The 26,552-nt window shown below is 37.6% G+C and overlaps 1 long non-coding RNA gene across 3 annotated transcripts in view; it reads left to right on the forward strand.

The window, feature by feature from the left end:
* Positions 1–4,588: 4,588 nt before the first annotated feature.
* LOC117654599 (uncharacterized) overlaps positions 4,589–26,552 on the forward strand; it is a 59,924-nt gene continuing 37,960 nt past the window's right edge. Inside the window, exon 1 of one of the 3 annotated variants that reach the window (XR_004588339.3) lies at positions 4,589–4,657. This is a non-coding gene — a long non-coding RNA (uncharacterized LOC117654599). Of the gene's footprint in view, positions 4,658–15,415; positions 15,807–16,289; positions 18,129–26,552 lie in introns of those variants that run through there. The other 2 variants (XR_015729151.1, XR_004588338.3) reach the window with 2 other exon arrangements.

Below are 26,552 nucleotides of genomic sequence, written 5' to 3' on the forward strand. Positions count from 1 at the left end.
TTTTATCCCTAAACCTCACACTACTGCTTTCATTGCATCCCATATTACACCTGTACTACTACCTCCCTCTTCATTTATGGTCCATATTTCTTTTAATTCCCTTTCCATTTTTTCTAAAATCTCATTATTTTTAAAAATCCTCAAATCCATTCTCCATCTAGTTGCCTGTTTATAATCACAATCTATTTCCATATCCATAGTTACCATTGCATGATCAGATGTTTTAATTATTTTTATCTCTGCTCTCATTATTTTAGATAATATTTCCAGTGTTACAAATATATAATCTATTCCTGTAAAATTTTTATGTCTACCAGAAAAATATGTATAACTTGCCTATGATGGGCCTTCTCTATCTGGCCTTCAATTCCTGGGGAGGAAAGGGGATGGAACCTCTAATGATGTTTTTTTTGTTACAGTAAACACCACCTGGTTTGTCAGAACCTTCACAAGAGGAGGAGTTCAATTCCTTTGAGATTAGATTTCCTTTCTGTGTTTTATGTTGATTTCTATAAAATGCACATTATATATTGTATACATTTCTTCTGAAACGTATTTGTTTATATTTTGTCCTAAAATATGATGTCCATTTTGTCACAGACTATGCCCCAGAAATCAGAAAAATGTGATTTGTATAGTAATCTGCATAAGTGCAGGTGGTTTAATTAAAGACTTAACTTAAAGTGAAAGGAAACTGACCAAGGAGAGATTTAACCTGAAAATAAGGGGAAAAAATTGACAGTGAAAACGATCAACCAATGGAACAACTTGCCATTGGAAGTTGTGGGAGCTTCAACACTTGAGACTTTCAAGAAGAGATTGGACTGCCATTTGTCAGAAATGGTGTAGGGTCTCCTGCTTGGGCGGGGGGGGGGGTTGACTAGATGACCTACAAGTCCCTTCCAACTCTGTTAATCTGTTTTAAAGTTTCCAACTTTTCTAATTAAAATTTTTAATTTCTAATTAAAATTTCTAAGTATTTTTAACTTCTAGGGGAAGGGGTGTACTCTCTCAAATGTTGCAAAAGGTAGTGTTTGCCTATCTTGTCTTATTTCTTTCCTTAAAAATATTTGCAAAAAAAACAAAACAAAACCTGCATATATACATTTGTGCAGAGGGAAACTCTTCATTTTTCTGGAGTTTAATTCTAATAATTTATAAATAGCCTATGTGTATATATCTCCTTTGAGTACAAATCTTATTCAAGCCTTCTTGAAAAGTTAGAATGATATAATTCAGATTTTAAGAATTTCAGTTGCACTTTTGAACTCTCTTAAGATACATTTAAAGTTGGAAGGTTTGCAAATTCTACATTAGGAATATTTTGCATTCCAAATACAGAAGTTAATAGCAGAACTTTTTACATAGATACCCATGAGAAGCTGTCATTGGAAATTTGTTCAAAGATGTCTGAGTGAAATTCCTATTCATTTCATAATTCCTTAGAAAATTCTTTTCTTTAGAACATCAATAAGTTCTTTAACTGTTATAATTTGAACCTCAGTCTTGAATAATAAATTGTAGCCTGCTCATCACAATGCCTCTCACACATAGAAGAGGGAAAGCTTTGAAATACTAATAGAAATAATGTTGCCATTAATTCTGCGTTAGAAGAGCTGAACATCATACATAAAAATAAACAATTTGTTCTCCTTTGTTGTAAATCAAGTAGGAGGTGATTGTGGGGTGTTTTTTTTTTTTTTTTTGCTGTTAATTTGCCAGATTTTTTTCTCGTCTACAAATCAATTTAGTAATCATGTATCTTGCTAGGCAAAATTCTAAGGAAGTTGAAATTCATGGACTGTTACGCAGCCTTTTCTGAGCTTTTCTTGTTGCTGGGGGTCAGCTTTTTGCTAACAGGATGCAATCATAAGAAAAAGAAAGTGCCTAAGGGTGTGAATGCAACAGACATTAGAATTATACACTCTGTGAAGCTCATTGAGCTTTCAAAATGCTATATTTTATGACTGTATTTGGATCCTAGCCGTGTAGCTTTATGCTTTGGATATGGTCTCATTAGGCAATCGCATTAAAATAACAGAAGTAGAAAAATAGCCTTTCTTTGATGTGAATTATACAGAGGTTACATTGACATTTAGGTACTAGCATAGACTGATCTTGAAAAGTCTCAATTCCATGAAAAGCATTCCATGATATGATTTATGCTCTTGCTGTACTAAAGGCACTGTGTTATTTGCTTTAATGAGGCTTCTACAATGTTCCCACTGTCAGAGATGTTGATATCCAATTCCACGCTTTAAAAATGAAATATTTGAACTTCACAAGCTGGCATGCTGTTTCTACATTCATCTGGAATGTGCAAGCAGAGAATAAAGTAAACTAAGAATAATTTCAGAACAAGACTTACCTATATTTCTTGGAAGGAATCACCATTCTACAATACCCTGAATGTTAAATATCAGTTTATGAGACACTGCTTAGTGCTTCTTTGATGAGTAATATTTCTCCTGGATTTGAAATGATGGAAAGGTTATAGCTGACCTGATTTTTGAATGGGTTACACTGGTGCTACCTTAATGAGTCCCAAACGATATATGCATATAATATTTCAGAGAAGCAGTGTTTATTCTATTTTTATAAATAAATCACACTAATTTATTTATTTAATATATCCTCATACTGCTTTTGTTGTTTTAAATTGCAGAAAAGTTGACAATATAACAATTAAAATATAACAATATAATACAATTAAAAGAATATAAAATTAATATTGCTATTAAAAAGGTATAGAAAAAAGCAAGAAGCAATAATTATTGTAGCATTTATATAGTATGTCTTTATCTGATACCTAAAAGTTATAGTAACAATACCAGAACAATTTCAGAACAATACCTATTGCAGAGAAGCCTCGGCCATATATAACTAACACAGAACACTGTTCCTCTAGGCATACATTATGCAAGGAGATCCTCTTCTGACAATCTTAAAAAGAGATGCACTGATCCCCAAGTTATATGCCATCACCAGATTTTGAATTTGGTTCAATAGCTAATTAGCACCCATGCAGTTGTTTCAACAATAGTGTAAGATGTGTATAGCCTAATATATGGAAATCACATTCTGCACCCATTATAGACACCAGGTTCAGTACAAGAACATTTCCATATATAATTTAAATATAAGTCTAACTGTACAATAATAATTATAGCCACATATCACTGTCTAGGAATGAGAATGATTTAAATAGACCTCAAAGTATTCTATGAAAATTCTGAATAGTGGTTTGCTATAGTATGTGACTCTAGTTAAAAAAAAAGAGTATAGCTCAAAGAGAAGTAAGACAGATATCCACTGACGTTTAATTTGTATATCAATTCTCTTATGGACAAAATAAGTACGAGCAACATCTCCTGAAGCTATCGAATAAGCACACAGAAATATGCAAATGATGCAGTGCACCTATTACTAATAGGATTAAAGCAACCTGGGAGTTTCAGTAGCATATTATTCTGAGTTCAGTTATTTATAAAACAAGATTTTATTTTTTTAAACCACCCTAGAATAAATGTCTGGAAGTTAAATGGTTAAAAAACACAGCAAGTTATTTTTTGTAAAAAAAAAACAAAAAAAAACCCCTCCAGTTTGTCATAGCTCTACCAAATGCAAAGAATTAAATAGTTAAAATGTAAAAAATCACTATCATCAAAACTTTCATTGTTCCAGCTCACTAAGATCATTTGAGATCATATAGCTTACTTACTCTGCAGTGGATCCATTCATAAGTGGTACCTGATGTGATACTGAAAAGTGAAGTTAGTTGGATTAAAGTCAAACTGGGCATATGGATCTATATTACTGTGACTGGCTAAATATAAATGTTTGTTCAAAAAGATCTACGTTTTTGATCATGGCAGATAATTATGAATCAAAAAGGAAAAGTTCATCTTTGAATAATTGCAACACTATGTATACTCAGAAGTTATTTTGATGATAAGCTACATTTGAATGGTAATGTGGTCAGGTCAGCTTTGTGCTATACACTTGAAAGCCAATTGGATAAATTTATCCTATCCAGGAATGTGTTTCTGAATAATCAAGTGCCCTTCTTTAGGCAAAAATATATTTAAATCAAAAAATGTTCCCAAACTAACTATAACTGGAAAATAGCATCATTTGAACAGGAAAAAAAAGGCAGAAGCACAAATAAGGTGGCTTCTAGCTTCAAAAGAATAAAACAATAGTGTATTGACCAGGACAGAGAATTGGGAAACATTAAGCCATGATACAAAAAGCATCTAGCCTGCTCTACCATTCAGAACCAGCATTTCCTGTCAAAGATCAAGACTCTAGATTTGTCTCAATTTATTTGAAAGAAATTGTACCTACAATATTAAAAAAAAATCTGTTAAATATTATTTGAGATCCATTCTTGAATGAACAGCAAGCATAATCTTCTATGACTAAGTGAAGGAAAGTTACCCTTCACCAAATTTAGAAATTATTCTAAATCATTAAAGTAAATATTAAATAATTTGGGGGTCAAATACACCTTTCATGCCTCCACAGGTCTGGCTGCAGCTTTGCTCTCGGATCCAGATAGCAGCTGACACAGGCAACATCAAGGGGATCTATGATGGCATCAAGCAGGCTTTAGTTCCAACAGAGAAGAAATCTGTCCCTCTGAAGTCTGTTACAGGTGAGGTTATCCAGGACCAAGCACAGCAGATGGCACGCTGGGTGCAGCACTACTCTGAGTTATATTCCAGAGAAAATGTGGTAACTAAAGAAGCATTAAAAAACATTGAGTGCCTGCCTGTCTTGGAGGAGCTTGACATTGAACCAACTTTAGAAGAACAAAATACGGCCCTGGATTCCCTTGCCTCTGGCAAGGCACCCAGGAAAGATAACATCCCTGCCAAAGTTCTGAAGTGCTGCAAAGAGAACATCTCCACTGAACTGCATGAAATCTTCTGTCTTTGTTGGAGGGAAGGTGGAGTACCACAGGACAGGAAGGATGCAAATATTGTCACACTGTACAAGAACAAAGGTAATAGGGGTGACTATAACAACTACCATGGCATTTCTCTTCTTAATGTTGTAGGGAAGCTGCTTGCCCATGTCGTACTGAAGAGGCTCCAGGTGCTTGCAGAGAGAGTCTATCCAGAATCACAGTGAGGATTTCGAGCCAACAGGTCCACTACTGGATATGGTATTTTCCCTTAGACAGTTGCAGGAGAAATGCAGGGAACAAAGACGGCCACTTTTTGTAGCCTTCATAGATCTTACGAAGGCTTTTGACTTGGTTAGCAGGGAGGCCTTTATAAAATTCTCCCCAAGTTTGGATGTCCACCTCATCTCCTCAACATCCTCAGGTCCTTTCATGAGGAAATGAAGAGCACTGTAGTTTTTGATGGCTTAACATCAGATTCCTTTGATATTCGAAGTGGAGTGAAGCAGGGCTGTGTCCTCACGCCAACTTTATTCGGAATCTTTTTTGCTGTCATGCTGAAACATGCTTTTGGAACTGCAACAGAAGGTATTTACCTCCGGACCAGATCAGATGGAAAACTCTTTAATCTCTCTAGATTGAGAGCAAAGTCTAAAGTCCAGCTGAAATGCTTACGGGATTTCTTCTTCGCTGATGATGATGCCGTCACTGCTCACTCTGCTGAAGACCTTCAACAACTTATGGACAGTTTTAGCAAGGCTTGCCAAGACTTTGGACTAACAATCAGCCTGAAAAAAACACAAGTTATGGGTCAGGATGTGGATTCACCTCCCTGTATTTACAATCTCTGCACAAGAACTGGAGGTCATCCATGACTTTGTGTACCTCGGCTCAACTATCGCTGAGACTCTCTCTTTAGATACTGAACTGAATAAACGTATTGGTAAAGCAGCCACTACATTTTCCAAACTTACAAAGATAGTATGGCTTAATAAGAAGCTGACGGAAGATACAAAGATCCAGGTCTACAGAGCCTGCGTCCTGAGCACACTCTTGTACTGCAGTGAGTCTTGGACCCTTTACGCATGGCAGGAGAGAAAGTTGAACACCTTTCATATGTGCTGTTTCCGACGAATTCTTGGCATCACCTGGCAGGACAAAGTTCCAAATAGTGTAGTCTTGAAACGTGCTGGAATTTCTAGCATGTATACACTATTGAAATAGTGACGTCTACGCTGGCTGGGGCATGTCATGAGAATGGCTGATGGTCAGATTCAGAAAACTTTCCTGTATGGAGAATTAGTGCAGGGAAAGCTCCTCAGAGGGAGACCACAGCTGCGATATAAGGATATCTGCAAGAGGGATCTAAAGGCCCTGGGAATGGACATTAACAACTGGGAAACCTTGACCTCCAATCGTTCAGATGTAGCATGGCCTTCTCCAATTCGAAGAGACACTTGTTTGGCAGGCTGAGGCAAAGAGGCAGTTCCAAAACCAGCGAAATCTGGGGGCTGGGCAGGGGACAGAATGTATCTGCCCTCAGTGTGGAAGGGATTGCCACTCTCGAATTGGCTTTTTTAGTCACACTAGATGCTGTTTTAGGACCTCTTTCCAGAGCACAATACTTCAAGAGCATAGTCTCTTGAGACTGAAGGATGCCAATGTAACAGGTCTGTCCAGATGGAAAAGTTGCTATGTTATTCCTCATTTTCCAATCGCCTTATCAGATTTGCTTATTTTACGTTGGTTATTATTGTCATAGGGTAAATGAAAAAGCTTGTTTAAATTTATTTTAGTACCAAACTTTGGAAAGGCAATATTCTTTATAATTTTATTTTTTCTTCCTTGGAATGCTCCTTGCCTGATTTTATAGGAGTAGAACAAATGTTGTTGATTTCACAGTTCTTAAATAAGAGGACACTAAATCAAAATTCTGATTGGATGAAAGCTGCTTTTCAATTGTAAGATATTTCCAATCAAAAGTCGGTGATTTCAAAATTGCATCAGTAATAACAGGCAGAAACTTAATGTCAATGAACATATCAGGTCCAGGGACTGAACTTTCTTATCTTTTCTGGCACTAGATTAAGGTTCTTCATTCAAGGTGATGCTTTTTTCAGCACAAGATTAAGGTTAGGCACCTGAAATTTCTGGCAGAAACAGTGTGCAAGAACTGATGTCTAACAATTAAGAAACCTATAGACACATCTCTTTTTCTTTTGGATGATTTAGGCTCTAGTACTGGATTGAGTTTTCTATCCTGCTGAGTGTTTGATATCATAGCAAACAGGTATTAAGCTCAAAATCTGGTAAAAATCTGAGCAATTTGTCTATTTTCTAACATTAAAATCAGACTGCTAAAATAGATTAAAATGTCTACAAGAGATTTTTTTTTAAAAAAATACTGATAAAACATTTTGTTTCATTTATCAGTCCTTAATGACTGTTTCCCCTGCAAGACACCAAGCAACTCCTGTTAAAATGATTTGTTATCTTATCTTCAATTTGTTCAGTTCATTTCTGTAATCCAAAAGGCAAAAAGCTTTTAAAATTCTAACAGACGAATGGCCTTGGCTTCCTTTGAGCTAAAATAACTAAGCCAAATAGCTAATTAAAATAAAAAAGGAGTTCACCAGCCAGGAGCAGTACTCAACAACATCTTTCCCAAGGTCCCCCAGGAACTGAATTTACAATCAAGAATATGGGATTGCTTGTTCACTTTGTAAATCTCCAAAACCATGATCAATGACAGTAGTAAGAACTAACTTACTGGTAATAGGTACCCTAGCAATTAAAACCACTTGGGTTTAATTATAAGTCTAAGAACAGCCCCAAGGTATGAACCTGTTACTTCTGAATTGCTTTGTTGCCCTTATCACTATATCATGCCATTAAAGACACTAATTAACAGTCTTATTGTATTTGAACTGAATGTCATCAGAATATTAATGACAGTCTCAAAATGTCTGATAACCACCCCCAGCAATAATCTAAATATTAAATAGCAAAAGAGGTAAAACAATGCTTTATGGTATTGAACTACCTAGCTTCCAAAGTAAGTCACCCAATATCACATCCTAAAACCATCACTGTAACTAAGAATAAAACCACTATAATAAAGTACATCTAACCTAATTATAGATGTGCTCCAGGAGTTAATACTGATCAAGCAGTTAGAGATAATGAATGTGGGCCTCTCTACCTTAATCTGTCCAAAAACTAGTCCAGACTCATAGAGATCAAAATAATCAGTCTCCTCAAAGAACATGAGCTACATATACCATCTTCTCAACCAATTTATCCCAAAGGAAATATTTGTGACTTGAAAGCAATTGGTAAGTTCTTCTGGATTCAAAATGATGCTTCATTTTCAGGACAAGGACCTTCAAACAAAAATAAATGTGTCCTTTAGGACTGTATTTGAAATGCCTTAAACCTTTAAAATCTGAAAAGCCTATATAAATATGGCTTTTCAAACAAATAGGCTGAGACTGATTCCAGGCTTTATTATTTACTACTAATTAATTATTTGGATTAAATTATGATTTTATTGTACTTGTTTCTTAACTTGTGTTCGCTGCCCTGAGTCCTTCGGGAGAATGGCGGCATATAAATACATGTAATAAATAAATAAATAAATAAATAAATAAATAAATAAATAAATAAATAAATAAATAAATAAATAAATGTTGGAATTAGCACTTCCTCATACAGAAGTGATACAGAGTTTGAACAACCTCTTGGATTCATAGCTTCTGTCAGAAAGTAGCTGTGGCCAAAAAAGTTTTCAGTGATTCATCTGGTAGAGGATTTGCACTAATTGACAACCAAGAATTCCTTCCTGTAATGAGTTATGTCTTATCTTCTCATGTGTGGATTATTGTAGCATGCTCTATATGGGATTGCTTTGAAGCGGAGTTGGAAGCTACAGCTGGCCAAATCACACTTGTGCGAGTAGTTATAGGCATATTGTGTGCTTATGTAACACCTCACTGTGAAAGCTGTATTGGTTACCAGTGAGTTTCAAATTCAACCAAAGATGTTGTATAAAGCTCTGGCTCTCTGAGAATCACCTCCATCTCGTTATTTCTGCCTGTTAGAAAGTGTGCCTTTTCTACTGCGGCCTTTGCAATAGCATGCAGGTTCAGATTGTCCCAACCCCACATGACTTTAATTGACCTCTAAAATCCCCCCCCCCCAAAGTCATGGGAAAGATCAGAGTGTGCCCATGTGGTTTATTGTATCTGCTTTAGTTAGGGTATGGCTGTACCTGGGTCATATTTACTGCTACAGTTTAGATATTGTATCTGCTTTTAATCTGTACACTGCAAAGATTCAGGTGGCTTTATCATTTTAAACTATGGATTATCGGTAATTAAAAAATATACAGTCAGGTCCAGAAATATTGGGACATCGACACAATTCTAACATCTTTGGCTCTATACACCACCACAATGGAGTTGGAATGAAACAAACACAATGTGCGTTAACTGCAGACTGTCAGCTTTAATTTGAGGGTATGTACATCCAACTCAGGTGAACGGTGTAGGATTTACAGCAGTTTGCATATGTGCCTCCCACTTGTTAAGGGACCAAAAGTAATGGGACAGAATAATAATCATAAATCAAACTTTCCCATCTTAATACTTGGTTGCAAATCCTTTGCAGTCAATCACAGCCTGAAGTCTGGAATGCATAGACATCACCAGACGCTGGGTTTCATCCCTGGTGATGCTCTGCCAGGCCTCTACTGCAACTGTCTTCAGTTCCTGCTTGTTCTTGGGGCATTTTCCCTTCAGTTTTGTCTTCAGCAAGTGAAATGCATGCTCAATGGGATTCAGGTCAGGTGATTGACTTGGCCATTGCATAACATTCCACTTCTGTCCCTTCAAAAACTCTTTGGTTGCTTTTGCAGTATGCTTTGGGTCATTGTCCATCTGCACTGTGAAGCGCCGTCCAATGAGTTCTGCAGCATTGGGCTGAATGTGAGCAGATAATATTGCCCGAAACACTTCAGAATTCATCCTCTGCTTTTGTCAGCAGTCACATCATCAATATATACAAGAGAACCAGTTCCATTGGCAGCCATACATGCCCACGCCATGACACTACCACCACCATGCTTCACTGATGAGGTAGTATGCTTAGGATCATGAGCAATTCCTTTCCTTCTCCATACTCTTCTCTTCCCATCACTCTGGTACAAATTGATCTTGGTCTCATCTGTCCATAGGATCTTGTTCCAGAACTGTGAAGGCTTTGTTAGATGTTGTTTGGCAAACTCTAATCTGGCCTTCCTGTTTTTGAGGCTCACCAATGGTTTACATCTTGTGGTGAACCCTCTGTATTCACTCTGGTGAAGTCTTCTCTTGATTGTTGACTTCGACACACATACACCTACCTCCTGGAGAGTGTTCTTGATCTGGCCAACTGCTGTGAAGGGTGTTTTCTTCACCAGGGAAAGAATTCTTCGGTCATCCACCACACTTGTTTTCCGTGGTCTCCCAGGTCTTTGCTGGGCTCACCAGTGCATTCCTTCTTTTTGAGAATGTTTCAAACAGTTGTTTTGGCCACGCCTAATGTTCTTGCTATCTCTCTGATGGGTTTGTTTTGTTTCTTCAGCCTAATGATGGCTTGCTTCACTGATAGTGACAGCTCTTTGGATCTCATCTTGAGAGTTGACAGCAACAGATTCCAAATGCAAATAGCACACTTGAAATGAACTCTGGGCCTTTTATGTGCACATTGTAATTGGGGTAATGAGGGAATATCACACACCTGGCCATCGAACAGCTGAGAAGCCAATTGTCCCATTACTTTTGGTCCCTTAACAAGTGGGAGGCACATATACAAACTGCTGTAAGTCCTACACCGTTCACCTGAGTTGGATGTACATACCCTCAAATTAAAGTTGACAGTCTGCAGTTAACGCACATTGTGTTTGTTTCATTCCAACTCCATTGTGGTGGTGTATAGAGCCAAAGATGTTAGAATTGTGTCAATGTCCCAATATTTCTGGACCTGACTGTAGGTCATATTTTAATTATCTAGTAGAAATGGGAATACCTGCATTGTTTTTCTTTTACTTTGGTCTCCTTTTTCATAGCATATTACGTTTAACTGATTTTCTATTGGTATACAACTGATGAAGAAAACAAGGTTCTTATGAATATCTGAATAAACAATCATATGCTTAAAAGAGTATTGCAGCTAAATATACAATAGTGATTGCTGCCTTTCAAGAAAATGATTACATCCTTGTGTTTTCTCTCACTTTCAACCACCAGAAATCAGAACAAAATCCTGCTAGTGTTTTTCTTACATAGTTGCTTTATCCTCTTACTCTATTGAATATTGATGACCTCCTGTGGTGTCATTCTTTTACAACCTACAAGAGATGCAGGCACGTTTTGCATATTTTCCTAAATGTTTTCTTCAAGGTCACTACTGACATCTGGAAGACAGCACAAACATCTTTTATGTTACATTTAACTTGCAAAAGCTGGAAGGCAAAAATATAATGAAGCTGTCTCCAAATTCTAGAAATTTTATACTTTGTGTATTGAACTGAGTTTACTCCAATATTCTACAAATGAAAAACAGAGACATACTTGCAGCCCTATTTTTCCTATTTCGATGTTTATTTCTAATTAAACATTATTGAAGTTCTACAATGTGTTGTACTAAGTGCTTGCATTTATTTAATTTCCTATTGTTTATCTTTTATTTTACTACCCAGGATTATATTTTATATTAAACAGCAACAACAAATCTTTACAGTTGGTCTATGGTATGAAATAAATGACTCAAGTTAATTTCACTAGCACAGAATTATATTGGCACGGTTTCTGGATCCTTGTCTACCGTATTTTTCGGAGTATAAGATGCACTGGAGTACAAGATTCACCTTAGTTTTTGGGGAGGAAAATAAGAAAAAAGCTGATTGGTGGGTGGATTGGCCTCTCAGAATACCCCCAATCAGCTGTTGTCAGAGGTGAATTTTAGCACAACAGGTTTGTTGGTTGTGAGCTCTGTGCCTTGCTTTTTTTTTCTGCCTCTGAAAGCCTCCAAAACAGAGCTTCAGAAAAAAAGGCTTTTTTTCTGAAGCTCTGTTTGGAGGCTTTTATTCTGAAGGACTATCTGTACTCTGTTGTCTCCTTTCTTTGATATTGGTATATAGATTAATCTCTTACGATCTGTTGGTTATTGTGTCATTCTCTAGATTTGTTAGCATAGTTTGGTTAGAACCTTTACTGATTCTTCTTTTGTTGCTTGCCATATTATTTTAGATAAAAGCCTTTCAGATATTTTTTTTTCTGAAGCTTCTTTCAGAGGCTTCTTTCAGCCTCTGAAATCTCTGTTTGTGAGGCTGGGCAGGGCTACATTCAGAGTATAAGACGCACCCAGATTTTTACCTTCTTTTTTGGGAGAAAAAGTTGTGTCTTATACTCAGAAAAATACGGTACTCAGTGTATCTAAGGCTCAAGGGACACTGACTTTATGACATCCTTCCATCACCTATCAGCCTATCCCTATGCTATTGTAACATCCAGCTTTGAAGACAGGCGCCACCCAGGGCCGGATTTAGATGAAAAGAGGCCCTAGGCTATTCCACTTATGAGGCCCTTTTGCCTATAGTGAAAGTGTAATTTTAATTTTGCTAACAATTTGAATGTAGGCCCCTCTTGATCTTGAGGCCCTAGGCTGAAGCCTAGTTAGCCTATAGGAAAATCCGGCCCTGGCGCCACCAAAATCTGATAGAAAGCTATAACCAGCATTACAGAATAACACTCACAATGGATTTCCCATGCCCCCAGTGTGCTAAACTCTGATTTTGCAGATTGCAAAGCCACCTCCATAGCCACAGATGAATTTAACAATAGAGTGTCTTCTTTGAACTGCAAGATTTAATATATATATAGGTATGTTTTAGTAGAAAGGGAATAACTCTTTCATCCTCCAATTCCCTGGAAAACATTCCATACTTGAGACCCACTTATCTGGAATGATATAGGGTCTCCTGCTTGAGCAGGGAGTTGGACTAGAAGACCTCTAAGTTCCCTTCCAATTCAAGTATAGTCAGCACTGAAGCCCACCAACCCTTGTTCTCAATTGATAATCCCAGAATATAACATCTCAATACAAGATGCATCCATTTGTGAAATGAGATTCTTGACCATACAGTAGATGTAAACATAGAGAACAATCATTTTTTTTCTTGAAAAAACCTCTAAATACAGAAAGAATCCATCTCATGGAATTCTTTTAACCTGTATAAGATGGGAATTTTATAGACCCAAGTAATGTTGATGCCTACACCGTGTTTCCCTGAAAATAAGACCCTGTCTTATATTTTTTTGAACCCTGAAATAAGTGTTTGGCCTTATTGCCATGTGTTCAAAAGCCTGATTGGGCTTATTATCAAGGGAAATCTTATTTTGGGGGAAACAGGGTACTTTTGTCTCCACAGGTCAAGCCTTGACCATGAATATCAATATGAGGGGAACTCTTTTGAAGGGCTGTAGAAACAGAGCTTAGATCTTTTCCTTCCTTTGGGATCTGACCTATATTTCTGCAGCCTGCAAGAGCAGTTCTCTTTCATGCACATAAGGGAGATGAATTCCTCCAGTGGGGTGGAGAAATGTAGCTCAGATCATGAATATCTCACTTCTGTTCTTATAGTTCACCATAGCAATTCTCTTCTGTACACAGAGGCAATTTGAACTTAGCAGGAAGCACTTGCATTCCATCCACTTAACAAACTGAGAGATTGCTTAACACCCTCATCTGGAAGGGGTCTGGGACTTTTCGGCTCGAACTCTTGCTGCTGCCTGTTTCTCCACCAGGGTTTCGCCTCCGTGTTATTACGCCTTGGCACTTTGGGCCATGGCCCCCCCATCCCAATCCCTTCGCCGCGGCCCATATGTCGCAGTACAGTTCACGTTGGGCTTTTGGGCGCAAAGGACAGTTTGAAGCCAGCCAATTGGTGCAGGGACCCGGGGGCTTTGGGAGTAGAGCGGGGACTGCACTTCAGAGGGAGGCTCTATCAGTTCGGAGCCTCCCGAGGCAGCCGAGAGGAGTGCTGGGGAGGGATCCAGCCAAAAAAAAATGGGGGGGGGGCTGTAGAGGTTCTCAGGGCTTCTCCCTGTGTAAGAGCGGGCTGGGAGGCGGCAAAGGTATTTCTACCCCGACCGGGGTTGCCCTAGTTAGTAGTGCTTAGTAGTGCTTTGAAACTCCCATCCCCACGCCGCCCCGGCCAGGAGCCCCTGACCTGTCAGTTCGGAGCCTCCCGACACAGCCAAGAGCAGCGCGGGGGGGAGAAGGGCTGTAGAAGATGAGGGATCCATCAGCTGGGGATTTTGCAACCAGCTGGCGGGAATGGCTGGCCTGATCTTTTGCTTTTCCTTCTGGTTTCTGAAGATCTTTTGCTTTTCCTTCTCCTGGTTTCTGAAGACCCACCTGTCCCAAGAGCCCTGGTCTCTTCTAACCCCCATCCCCACCTCTTCGTTTCCTCTCTGCTTCTCCCAGGTTTCTGGGAGTGAAGTACCTGGCATTTGTCAAAACATATGTCTCACCTTTGACCAGAGCCTCCCCACCTGAGAATGTATCTCAGTTTTGAACTGTTCCCGTCACACCAGGGGACGAAATGGCCAAAGGAAAGAGATTAGACTGATAAGGCTAATGAGGAGTGTTCTATCCTTTTTGCAGGAATACACAAATCTAATTAGGAAGCCAGGATGTTATTTTATGACGTTTCTGACTGTATAAAAAGGAGTTACACTTTCTCTGTAGTGTAGTCTCCGTTTAAGTTTCTTGTTTGCCATTTATGAGCTTAAACATATTATTATTGGACCTTACAGATGGAAATGAAGAGGAGTGAGGAAAACCCTAATTCCAATTGCTTATCCTTTTCTCTTTCTCTGCTCCCGTTCCTTTCCCCAAACATCCCTGGGAGGGCTAGAGCCCCAGGTCAGGGTGGACAGTCTTTCCCTGGAATTCAACGGGGAGCTGGAAAGGAACATGAGCAGAGAAAGAGAAAAGGATAAGTGATTGGAATTAGTGTTGCTCCTCACTCCTCTTCATTTCCATCTGTAAGGTCCAATAATAATACGTTTAAGCTCATAAATGCCAAACAAGAAACTTAAACGGAGGCTACACCGGAAAGAAGGTGTAACTCCTTTTTATACAGTCAGAAACGTCAAAAAATATCATCCCGGCTTCCTAATTAGATTTGTGTCTTCCTGCAAAATGGATAGAGAACTCCTCATTAGCCTTATCAGTCTAATCTCTTTCTTTTCATTCTCTTTTTCTTTCCCTCCCCCCTCCCGCTCTTCTCTTTCCATTCGGTGTCAGGGAGGCAGGATCAAGTATAAGGGAGTTTCCACCCCTCTCCTTCCTTTTCCTTCTAAGCCTCCCTCTGAACTGCAGCCCCTGCTCTAACCTCTACAGCCTCCCTCCCCCACCCCCACCTCGCTGCTCTCGGCAGCCTCAGGAGGCGCTGAACTGACCGGCGAGCGACTCTTGGCTGGGGTGGGGGGAAGATCCCCAAGTACTACTAACAAAATACCTTTGCCGCCTCCCAGCCCCCTCTTCCACAGGGAGAAGCCCTGGGAATCTCTACAGCCCCCCGCCCCCGTCCTCCATCTTTTGTATCTGGATCCCTCCCCCACGCTGCTCTCAGCCGCCTCGGGAGGCTCTGAACTGACAAAGCCTCCCTCTGAACTACAGCCCCCGCTTTACTCCCAAAGTCCCCGAGTCCCTGCACCAATTGGCTGGCTTCGAACTGTCCTCTGCGCCCAAAAGCCCAACGCGAACTGTAGTGCGACGAATGGGCCGCAGCGAAGGGACTGGGACGGAGGGGCCGTGGACCAAAGTGCCGAGGCATGATAACGTAGAGGTAAACCCCTGGTGGAGGAACAGGCAGCACCAAGAGTTTGAGCCGAAAAGTCCCATTCCGCATCTGGAAGTGCTGATATTGATCATTGAGCAAAGCAGTCATGAGGACATCCCACTTAACGATTGCTTCACTCAGCAATCCAGATTCTGGTCCAAATTGTGGTTGTAAATTGAAAACTACCTATAGTGAAAAAGTGTCAGTAGATGGGGAAGTTTCCAAAATGGGACTGTTATAAATATAAAAAAGTTTGTAGGAACTATAGTGTTTTAGAGCCATAAGCACAGAACAAGCTATCATGCATTGTGTGTATCCTACTTTAATTTTTCTGCAACTCAAACCTAGGCTGGATAGCTGCATTTTGAACTGGATAAGTAAAACATAAGTGTATGAACAAATGGTTGAGTGCAGATTTTTCTTTAGAAGGTAAATTATAACAATTGTTATTTGCATTTGTGTCCTCAGTGTCTTTAGAAATAAGAACACACAACACTGAAGATGTCATAAAGACTTTCTTTATGAATCTCAGTGTGAAAACACTATTAAACAGAATAAGAGACTCCATAAAAATTTCCCAAATTGCCTTCTCTTCCATACTCTTTAGGATTTTCCACATTGCTTTATCTTAATTTTAAAATCATCTGGAAAGCCAATAGCATTAAAACCAATGTTTCTAAAATAAATTCTTCTCCCTGTTGTTGATAGTCTTAGGCAAGTTAATGTAAACTAGAAATTAAGATTCTGAACATTGTTTAAATCTGTCAACCAAACTCTTCACTCTAGCCAAATGTTTATTTTTTAGGTTAATTTAATAGGCATTTTATTCATTATATTATGTACTTTCCAACTGAAATAATTAAAAATTGCTATTGGTGTTTCCCAAGTAAACTATTCAAGTATTATAATTTTCTATTCTTTATATGTAGGTCTGATTATCATTAAAAACAATTTTATCAAAAGAGATAGTATGTGCAATAATAGGATTGAATTCACCAAGAAGTACTATGACAATTTTTTAAAAAAATATTCCTTGTGCAGAAGTGGGAAATTTTGGAACTCCCAAACCACCCCAGAATTATACCTTTAAAACTACTAGTTTTCAGCAACATAGGTTTCTGAACTGTTTGAACATTAAAAGTTAGAGATAGGTTTCCTAAACGTTGATGATATTTATTGTATCTTTTGCTCCCCAGAATTGCCCCCACTCACCTGGGGATATGATTATATTACTTGGCATGACTTTTGAAGCCTTCAAAAAAGAAAATATAAGATGGCAAAATCCTATTCACCAAAGTATGGGCCATCCTGCCTTGTGATGGTTTTATGCTGAAATCATGGTCTGGAACTTTTTTGGTAATAGCTATTAAAATAAGCCATCAAATTTTTGCTATTATCCCTTATCTATTAGCCCTATCTATTTATATTCCATATAATTCTGTTTGGTTTTCTCATCATTATGATTATTTTTTTTAAATGAGGTTTCATGGACTGGAGAAAGCAGCACATAACAACTAGTAGAGTTCACATGCTTTGTGCTACTGTCAACCTCCTATTAAATATTTTCCCTTAAGCCCACTCATTCCACCGAATTCATATGGTCATACAAAAAACATATGCTATATTATTGCCCATTAACACTTCAATTTTGTCATGTCCATCAGTGGTGGGTTTCAAAATTCTTTACTACTGGTTCTGTGGTGGGTTTCAAAATCCTTTACTACCGGTTCTGTGGGTGTGGCTTGATGGGCATGGCATTGCTTGGTGGGCGTGGCTTGGTGGGCATGGCAGGGGAAGGATACTGTAAAATATCCATTCCCTTTCCACTCCAGGGAAAGATTACTGCAAAATCCCCATTCCCTCCCCACTCCTGGGGGAAGGAAACTGTAAAATCTCCATTCTCTCCCCATTCCAGGGGAAGGTTACTGCAAAATCACCATTTCCTCCCGATCAGCTGGGACTTGGGAGGCAGAGAATAGATGGGGCGGGGCCAGTCAGCATTTTTACTACCAGTTCTCTGAACTACTCAAAATTTCCACTACCGGTTCTCCAGAACTGGTCAAAACCTGCTCTGATGTCACTCCTTTGTGCCAGATGCTGGGAAAGGAACCATTTTCTTCATGCCATTGTCATTACCATATAATTCCTGTCTTTTATCTTTCCCATTGCAAAATACAATGCAAGCATAAAATATTGATCTTGTCTTTGCTAGTGAACAACAATTAATGATAGAAGAAAAGAAGGATAGTAATTCAGGAAACGAGTTCGTATAAGCATGCTCCTCAGCAAGCAGTTGTTAATACTAACCCCGACACAAAGACATCTAATGTAAGACAAGATCTTTGAATTTTTGTCTATAACTCTTTAAAAATGAAGACAGATATGGAGTAATATCTAATAAAGAAAAAAATTGATTATATTTAAGATTTTCCAAGGCAATATGTGACCTTTATTTCCTTGAATTGTGGTGAAAAAAAACCCCTCCTCTTGACTGTTTAGTGAAATAAAGTTTATTTTAAATGTTTCTATATAACATTGTTCAGTTTTAATAAATTATCTAACATTGTTGAGCCATGGTGGTGCAGTGGTTAGAGTGCAGTACTGCAGGCTATTTCTGCTGACTGCAGGCTGCCTGCAATTTGGCAATTCAAATTTCACCAGGCTCAAGGTTGATTCAGCCTTCCATTCTTCTGAGGTGGGTAAAATGAGGACCCAAAATTGTTGGGGGCAATATGCTGACTCTGTAAACCACTTAGAGAGGGCTGTAAAGCACTGTAAAGCGGTATATAAGTCTAAGTGCTATTACTAGTGCTAGTGGCAGTGCTAGGAAGCAGTGCTATGACTTCCAAAGCTGAAAGCTAATGCTATTGTTCAGTTTTAATAAGTTCCCACAAATGTACTGTAACCTTATTTAAAAGTGTGTCTTTAAGAACTATTTTATATCTTTTATATTCCAGTTGAATTTTCTGATAAATCATGAGATTATATGAAATACCATAGTAATAAATTTAGCACTTTATTAGTTAAAAATAACAGTTTATTAGCTAAAAAAATAACAATACTCTATGGGCACTGAACTGTATTCTTTACATTATTCTTAACATTTGTCAAAAAGGAGAAATAGGGAAAATTATTGTTGTATTTATAGTTTCATTCTAGCCCGATTTAAAATAATATAGAAATGAATCATGCATTGGTTAATTTATTGTTCTTTGCATTGATCAGATAGCTGTAGATCTTTGTGTGCTGCATGCATGTCTGTGTGAGTGTGTATAAAGTTTATAAACTTAACAAAATGCTACCTCCACTATTTGTTAGCCAAGGCAGTTTTATGATACTGACCCTATTTTCCAGTCCAACAAAGACAAAAATGAAGTAATCAACTGACAGAAGTGTTTAGGATTGTTCTTTTAAAATCTCATTTAATTTTATTGCAGATTTTTCTTTATTCCACATCTTTAAAAGTTTATAGAGCAATTAAACTATCTTATGTGTTGCGTAGTAGAGAAGAGACATAACCTAGCAGTTAACAAATGGAATTTTTTAGATTGGTAAACTTTTTATTATAACTTTTTATATACAACTTTGGCACAAAGGCCCACAATACAACAAATAAAAAAGGCAGGAAGATCTCTGCTGAATTGCATTAGCTCTCAACATAGTTCAAAATGTTGATCTTAAATTTAAACCCTAATATTATTTATTGTTATGGTCAAACTACCTAAAGGAAGCCTGGCTCTACAATTTACTGTCTCCAGTGTGAAAAATAAATAAATAATTACAATGTTTGGGTATTGTAATTATCTTTTTTCCCTGTAAAACACAAGACAAATCAAACATAAGTTTTTAAGTTCAGCAGACAGAATTATTTATGCTCTATGGGTCAAATTTTTTTTAAAATGCTGATGTTAAAGAGTCTACTCAATATATGTGTTCTGTATCAATTTTAAAAAATATCTTTATATTTTTAATATAAAGATATATATATATATATCTATTATATATATATCTATTATCTATCTATCTATCTATCTATCTATCTATCTATCTATCTATCTATCTATCTATCTATATATATGTTTATGTAAGTTGTCACGGGTATGTATGTGTGTATAGTTAATATTTCGGGTTTCTTCCCGTGTAATTGTGGATATATCCCTAAAAGGGTAGAAGCGACGTTTCGGCAGAATCCCATCTGCCATCATCAGGCTTATGCCAGTAGTCATTTTGCACTAACTGACGTTGGAATTTCAAATCTGGTGCTGGTATTCTGGGATGGCTCCACCTTTTCATTCTGATTGGTTGGGAGTCCCAGTATGTGTTTATTGGCTTGGCTTCGGGTGTATGGTCGGTTTTTCTCCACTAGGTGGCAGGGCTTTATCTTTGTGGCTGGTTTGAATATGATTTGGTTGGGATTTTTTTGTGCAATGTTTGGTCCATGTTCCACATATGGTGTCAAGATTCGTCTATCTATGAGAGCAGGTTTCCAAATAGTAGGCAGACGTGAAGTGTCATCCCGTTTATTCATGCAATATGGTCTTTTTTCCATTTCTATTGCTTCTCTGATTATCCTGCCATTGAGATGTTCTATTTTTGCAACTGTTTTTGTTTTATTAAAATTAATGTTGTGTCCTGTTGTATTTATATGTTGAACTAATGATGATGTGTGTTCTTGCTTTTGTATTGAGTTTTTGTGTTCCTCGATGCGCACACTCATTCTTCTGTTGGTCTGTCCAATGTATGTTGATGGGCAGGAAGCACATGGGATTTCATATATGCCTTGATCTTCTAATTCTATTTTGTCTTTGGGGTTTCTCAGAATGGACGATATCTTTCTATTTGTGCAAAATATGGTTTTGATGTTGTGTTTTTGTAGTACTTTGCTAATTTTATCTGTTGTTCCCCTTATATAGGGCAAGATGGCTTTCCCATTGTTTTGTTCCTCTTGTTGTTTTTTATTCTGTCTTGGTGTTGTATGTTTGATCATATTGATGACTTTATTTCTACAGAACCCATTTGATGTCAGTACATTAGTTAGTGTATATAATTCAGTTTGTAAATGTGCTTCATCAGCCAGACGTTTAGTTCTTGTGGTTAATGTTTTGGCAACAGAGTTTATTTGTGCTGGATGGTGGTGTGATTTGGCGTTGAGATAGCGGTTCGTATGTGTCTTCTTTTGATAGATGGTATGTCCTAAGGTGCCATCAGATTTTTTATAAATTAATACATCGAGGAAAGGTAACTGGTTTTCTGATTCTATCTCCATGGTGAACTTTATTTTGGGATGGAGGCTGTTCAAATGTACTAAGAAGTTTTCCAATTTATCTCTTCCATGTGGCCAGATCACAAAGGTGTCATCAACGTATCTGAGCCATAATTTTGGTTTGTTAACAGTTTTTTCTAAGGCATTGGATTCGAATTCTTCCATGAAAAGATTAGCGATGACTGGTGATAATGGTGATCCCATTGGTGCACCTTCTACTTGTTTATATCTCTGTCCTCTGTGTATGAAATATGTGTTGGATAAACAATGTTCTGTTAAGTTTGTGATATGTTTTGGTAGTTGATATTTGTTTTTAATTGATGACAAGGCTTCTTTGACAGGTATTTGTGTGAATAGTGATACAACATCAAAGCTTACAAGAAGGTCACTTTCTTTTATGTGTTGCTTTTTTATTATTTGTATGAAATGGTATGAGTTCTGTACATATGAAGCAGCAGATTCTGCGTAAGGTTGAAGATGTTTTGCTAAATATCTGGCTAGATTTTGTAAAGGTGAGCCTATGGAACTTACTATGGGTCTGAGAGGTATTCCATCTTTGTGTATTTTTGGGAGGCCATACAGTTTTGGGCATTTTGATGATTTTTCTCTGGGGATAATTTTTTGTTGGATTTCTTTACTTATAGTACTTGATTTTATCTTTATCTTCGTGGTTTTTTCTAGATATGTTGTTGGGTCTGTGTTTATGGGTTTATATGTGGCGTCTTGAAGTAAGTCAGACAGTTTCTTTTCATAGTCCACTGTGTTCATTACTACTGTTGCATTGCCTTTATCTGCTGGTAATATCATTATGCTATTATCATTTTTTAAAACTTGCAGTGCTTTTTGTTCTTCTTTTGATAAGTTGCTTTTAGGTGGTTTACTAGTACATAGAATGTTGGTGACGTCATGTCTGACTTTATCAGCATCGTCAGCACTGAGTTTCTTTAGGCTGGTTTCAACTTCGCATATGATGGTTTCTATTGGAATTTTATTGGGTGCCACTGCAAAATTAAAGCCCTTTGCTAAGACATTTGTTTCTGCTGTTGTTAATTTTCTATCGGAAGCATTGTATACTACTTGTTTTAAGTGATGTTGTGTTGTGGTTGGAGGTTTTTTATGTTCTAATTTCTTAAGTTTCTTTGAATGTCTGTAAGTTTTATGAGTGGTTTCTATTTCAGATCTCCAGGTGGCAAGCTGTTTTATTTTGTCCCATAATATGGGGTGAATAATATTGCTTATCTTTAAGTATGAAGCTAATAGATCCTTGTTTACTTGATCTAATAGGAATCTTTTGCTATGGATTTCATTTCTAAGTAATGCCATTTCAGTTCTTTTAAGAATACGTTGGATAGATGTTGTGTGGGTATGGAACTTCAATTTAAAGCAAGATGGTATTATATTTTGGTCACGACATTGACATAAAAATGTTAAATCACACAGTATTCGAGATCTTTTTATCTCTAACTTCTCATAAGTTTTGGTAAGTTTATACATCTCCTCCCCGTAGAGGTTTGATATTTGTTTATGTAAGTTTTCACGGGTATGTATGTGTGTATAGTTAATATTTCGGGTTTCTTCCTGTGTAATTGTGGATATATCCCTAAAAGGGGTAGAAGCGACGTTTCGGCAGAATCCCATCTGCCATCATCAGGCTTATGCCAGGTTGGGATTTATATATATATATATATAATCTTTATATTATGTACTTGATACTCAAAGAGTATCTGGCCAAGTTCCTTCTTGCTACTTACCAGGCATGGTGGTGCGAGCCTGTAATCCAGCTATTCCGGAGGCTGAGGCTGGCGGAAATCCTCTACGTCGGTTTTCATTTCCTGAGGGAACCCGGAACTCTCAGATTCGGGTTTTCCCCAGATGTGCCAGTATATCTACTCTAATAAATGAAACTTTGAGAAATACTTGCCTTGGAGTTTTCAATTGGAGTTCGGGTTTTCTGAAATGCTGAACTGACTAGGGGGCCAGTTTGGGTTCTTAAAAACCTTCATTTGGTTAGAAGGCAATTCTGGTGGCCAAGAATGAAAACCGATATAGAGGACTATGTTAGAAACTGTGCTACCTGTACCACCATGAAATCCCGACCGGGGAAGCCCCCTGGTCTTCTCCAGCAGTGGCAGGACCTATGCAACCATGGGGGGAGATTGCAATGGACTTTATCGTTGAACGTCCGGAAAGCAGAAGAAACACAGTGATTTGGACTGTCACTGATTTATTCTCCAATGGCAAAACTTTTTGTGAAGCACATCTACAGGCTACATGGGGTCCTCGAAGAATAATATCAGATCGAGGGGTCCAATTTACTGCTAAGTTCTGGAAGGAGTTCCCGAGGTCCATTGGGTTGTCCCAGGGGCTTAGCTTGGCTTTCCATCTGGCTACTAACGGATCCTCTGAAAAATTGAACACAATGGTGGAACAGTACATTAGATGTTATATAAATTATCAACAAGAAAACTGGGTGGTGTTATTACCGTTCACAGAAGTGGCTTATAATAATGCAGTACACAGTAGTACAGGGTTGTCTCCTTTTCGAATAACTACTGGCATGGATTTTGTGCCTATGCCTGAATTGCCTAGAGAACCCAGGGATCACCATATTGATTCCGAACTTAGAGAGGACACCCGATCGGCATAGCCCACTGCAGCCCAGAACTCCTGAGCTCAAGCTATCCGCCACTAACCAGGGCTAATGAAAAGAGCCAAAGAGTTGATTTAACAGCATTGGGAAATCTAACAGGTGGGCAGATTATTTGCAAGTGAAGTGATATCTGAGGATTCATTAATGTTATTTACTCGTTCCTTTATTGATTGATAGTCAGGGTCTTTGCTGTCCAAATATATATTGATAGGTTAATGCTGCAAATGAAGTAACAGCAAGGCTAACATTGTTTAAGCCTCATTTATTTTCTCAATCCTCAACTCATTTAATGTGGTCAACTACAAGCTTTAACTGCTCTTCTTTGTGCTAGTGGAAAGTTTCTGGTCAATGCTACTTCTGCCAATACAAATGGGAGTCAATTTACCCATCAAATTTTGAATATGGACTCAAAGCTGATCTGTGTATCAAATATTCTTTCTATTGCTTTTCAATAAAATGGCAAGCCACAGATGCCATCCATTCAAGATGAGTCTCTATTTCTATGGTGATGCATTGGCACTCTGCTTCTACTGATTACCTAACTTGAAATATTAAGCTCTAAATTTAATATAGGTTGTCCTTCCAAATTGGGGTTCAGCTATCTATCCAGCTCTGTCAAGTCTCCTGAGATCTCAGAAACCTCAGTGATTTAGAGGAAGTTATTTTTAATTGTTTTTGAATGTTTTATTTTCAAGTTGGAGTTGTACTCTATCTATACTGGTTCAGCTTTTCTATGGGTTCTTATCAAAGTTTGGATGCTATTGCTATTTTCTTTATCTTTGTTATTTCTGCCTAAAACTGAGATATATTTTTAAATATTTCTTGTGGCAAACCCCTTGAAGGTATTCTGAAGCATCAGTAAAAAATGAAATAGGAATTGAATAACATGAAGTACTCAAATCGTTTAAAAAATTTAAAAATACAAGCTTGTATTTGAAGGGGCTACCTTTTAGCACGCTCAAAGCAACAAAACCACTTTAAAGATAACTGCTTCCAGCTAAAATAGAAACAAGCTTGGTGAGGGAAAAAGTATGAAGTTGTGTAAGAAAATATAGTAAAGTCAGTTTTTATACTGAGAACAAATTATTGGTTTGAACCATAATGTATGCATGAAAGACTACACCATGCATGGTATAACATTCTTTACATGCCATTTGAGGGATTTTGAGATTTTCCTAAAAATAAAATAAATTTAATGTTGTCAATTTCTCCTCTAGACCAGTGTTTCCCAAACTTGGCTATTTTAAGATGCATGGACTTCAATTCCCAGAATTCCCCAGCCAGTATGCCTGGTTGAGGAATTCTGGGAGTTGAAGTCCATACATCTTCAAAGGGTCAAGTTTGGGAAACACTGCTCTAGATTATTATAGTTCTAATACAGTAATGCCAAACTTAAAAAAAAAAAAAGAAAGCCTAGGACCTGTTTCTTCTTTATAAACAAATACACTGCGAAATTTATTGGGTGACTCACAGAAATGTGTGAGAATTCTTCAAAAGCATATTAATGTTCTCTGGTGGTGGTGGTGTGGTGGTGGTGGTGGTGTAGAGAGAGAGGGGGGGAGGGAGGGAGGGAGGGAGGGAGAGAGAGAGAGAGAGAGAGAGAGAGAGGGAGGGAAGGAGAGATGGTTGTTGTTGAGTTTTTTTTTCTCCCAAGATAAAGAACAATATTCTATTACAAGCAAAGGTCAGGATGAGTAATAAATTTGAAACTGTGGTCTGTTTTATCATAATATTGGAGTCTAAATGCCACATTGTGTAAGAAAAGGTCAATTTTAGCAAGTCATATTCAACCACTTTCCTAGGCATCAAAGTAAATCAAGTTTGACATTGCAAAAGCAAATATTGCAGAGTATATGGAAAACCAAATATCAAATTATTGGCCTGGTGTTCATCAAATGATGACAAAATATGCTATTAGTTAAGTAGAAAAGAAAGATAGAACCCTACCAAAGTGCAACTTGAGTATGTATGCTTATAAGTAAATATATTTTATTATGGTCTATTATGTTCCTTGGAGTTTATCCTTAATCCAATGTGTTCTGGATGACATTATAATAGTTTTGAAAGGGTTACTACCCTAACCTGATGAAATATGTGTGGGAGGGCACCTGGTAAAATATAAAATCCAGCACCATCTACACTTAGAGTTCAGGAAATGGAGAATATTTTCTTAGAGACGGCTGTATATATTTCTTTGCATGATTGTACAAGGCATGCTAAAACTCTGTCTTGAGGGACATGTTGTATACAGCTATCCTGTACCCTTAATATTGTTTATTTATTTTAAAGCTCCCTCAGCTTGATTTTGATTTTGGCTTGATGAGTATTGGTATATCTTTATTCAAAACTCAAAGGAAATAATGCAGAAATTACTCTGTTATATAGTGAACATTACATGTTTTATTTTAGAGCTGATTCCAGTGGAGTAGTGGCAAAAGTGTTTATTGCTCAAAATTCAGATTCAAATTCAGTGGTGATATCTGAGCATTAATTTAAATTAAATTTAAATTATCTCATAATATCTAAAGACAGTTAATTGCAATAAACAACATTGTTCTATATTCATAATTAGTGCCACTGTGTTTTGGAATATTGCTTTTAGTAAACTGCAAGTACAAAAGTACAGACAGGCATGCACCTACAGCACCTTTTTGTGGTCCTTAGAGATCTTTCCTGAAATCAGTGAAGTCAGAAATATAATCCCTTCCCCAGCAGTTTTAGAGATGGTTCAGGGATAAAGAGGTGTCTTAAGTCTTGCACTTCAGTCTCAGCATTCTTTCTAAGAATCCTGATCTTGAAATAATTTTTGAATGTAGACTTTATATGTCATATAAAAATT

The sequence above is a fragment of the Pantherophis guttatus genome, chromosome 8 (genome assembly GCF_059756535.1).
Source record: "Pantherophis guttatus breed Tessera chromosome 8, ASM5975653v1, whole genome shotgun sequence".
NCBI classification, from domain to species: domain Eukaryota; kingdom Metazoa; phylum Chordata; class Lepidosauria; order Squamata; family Colubridae; genus Pantherophis; species Pantherophis guttatus.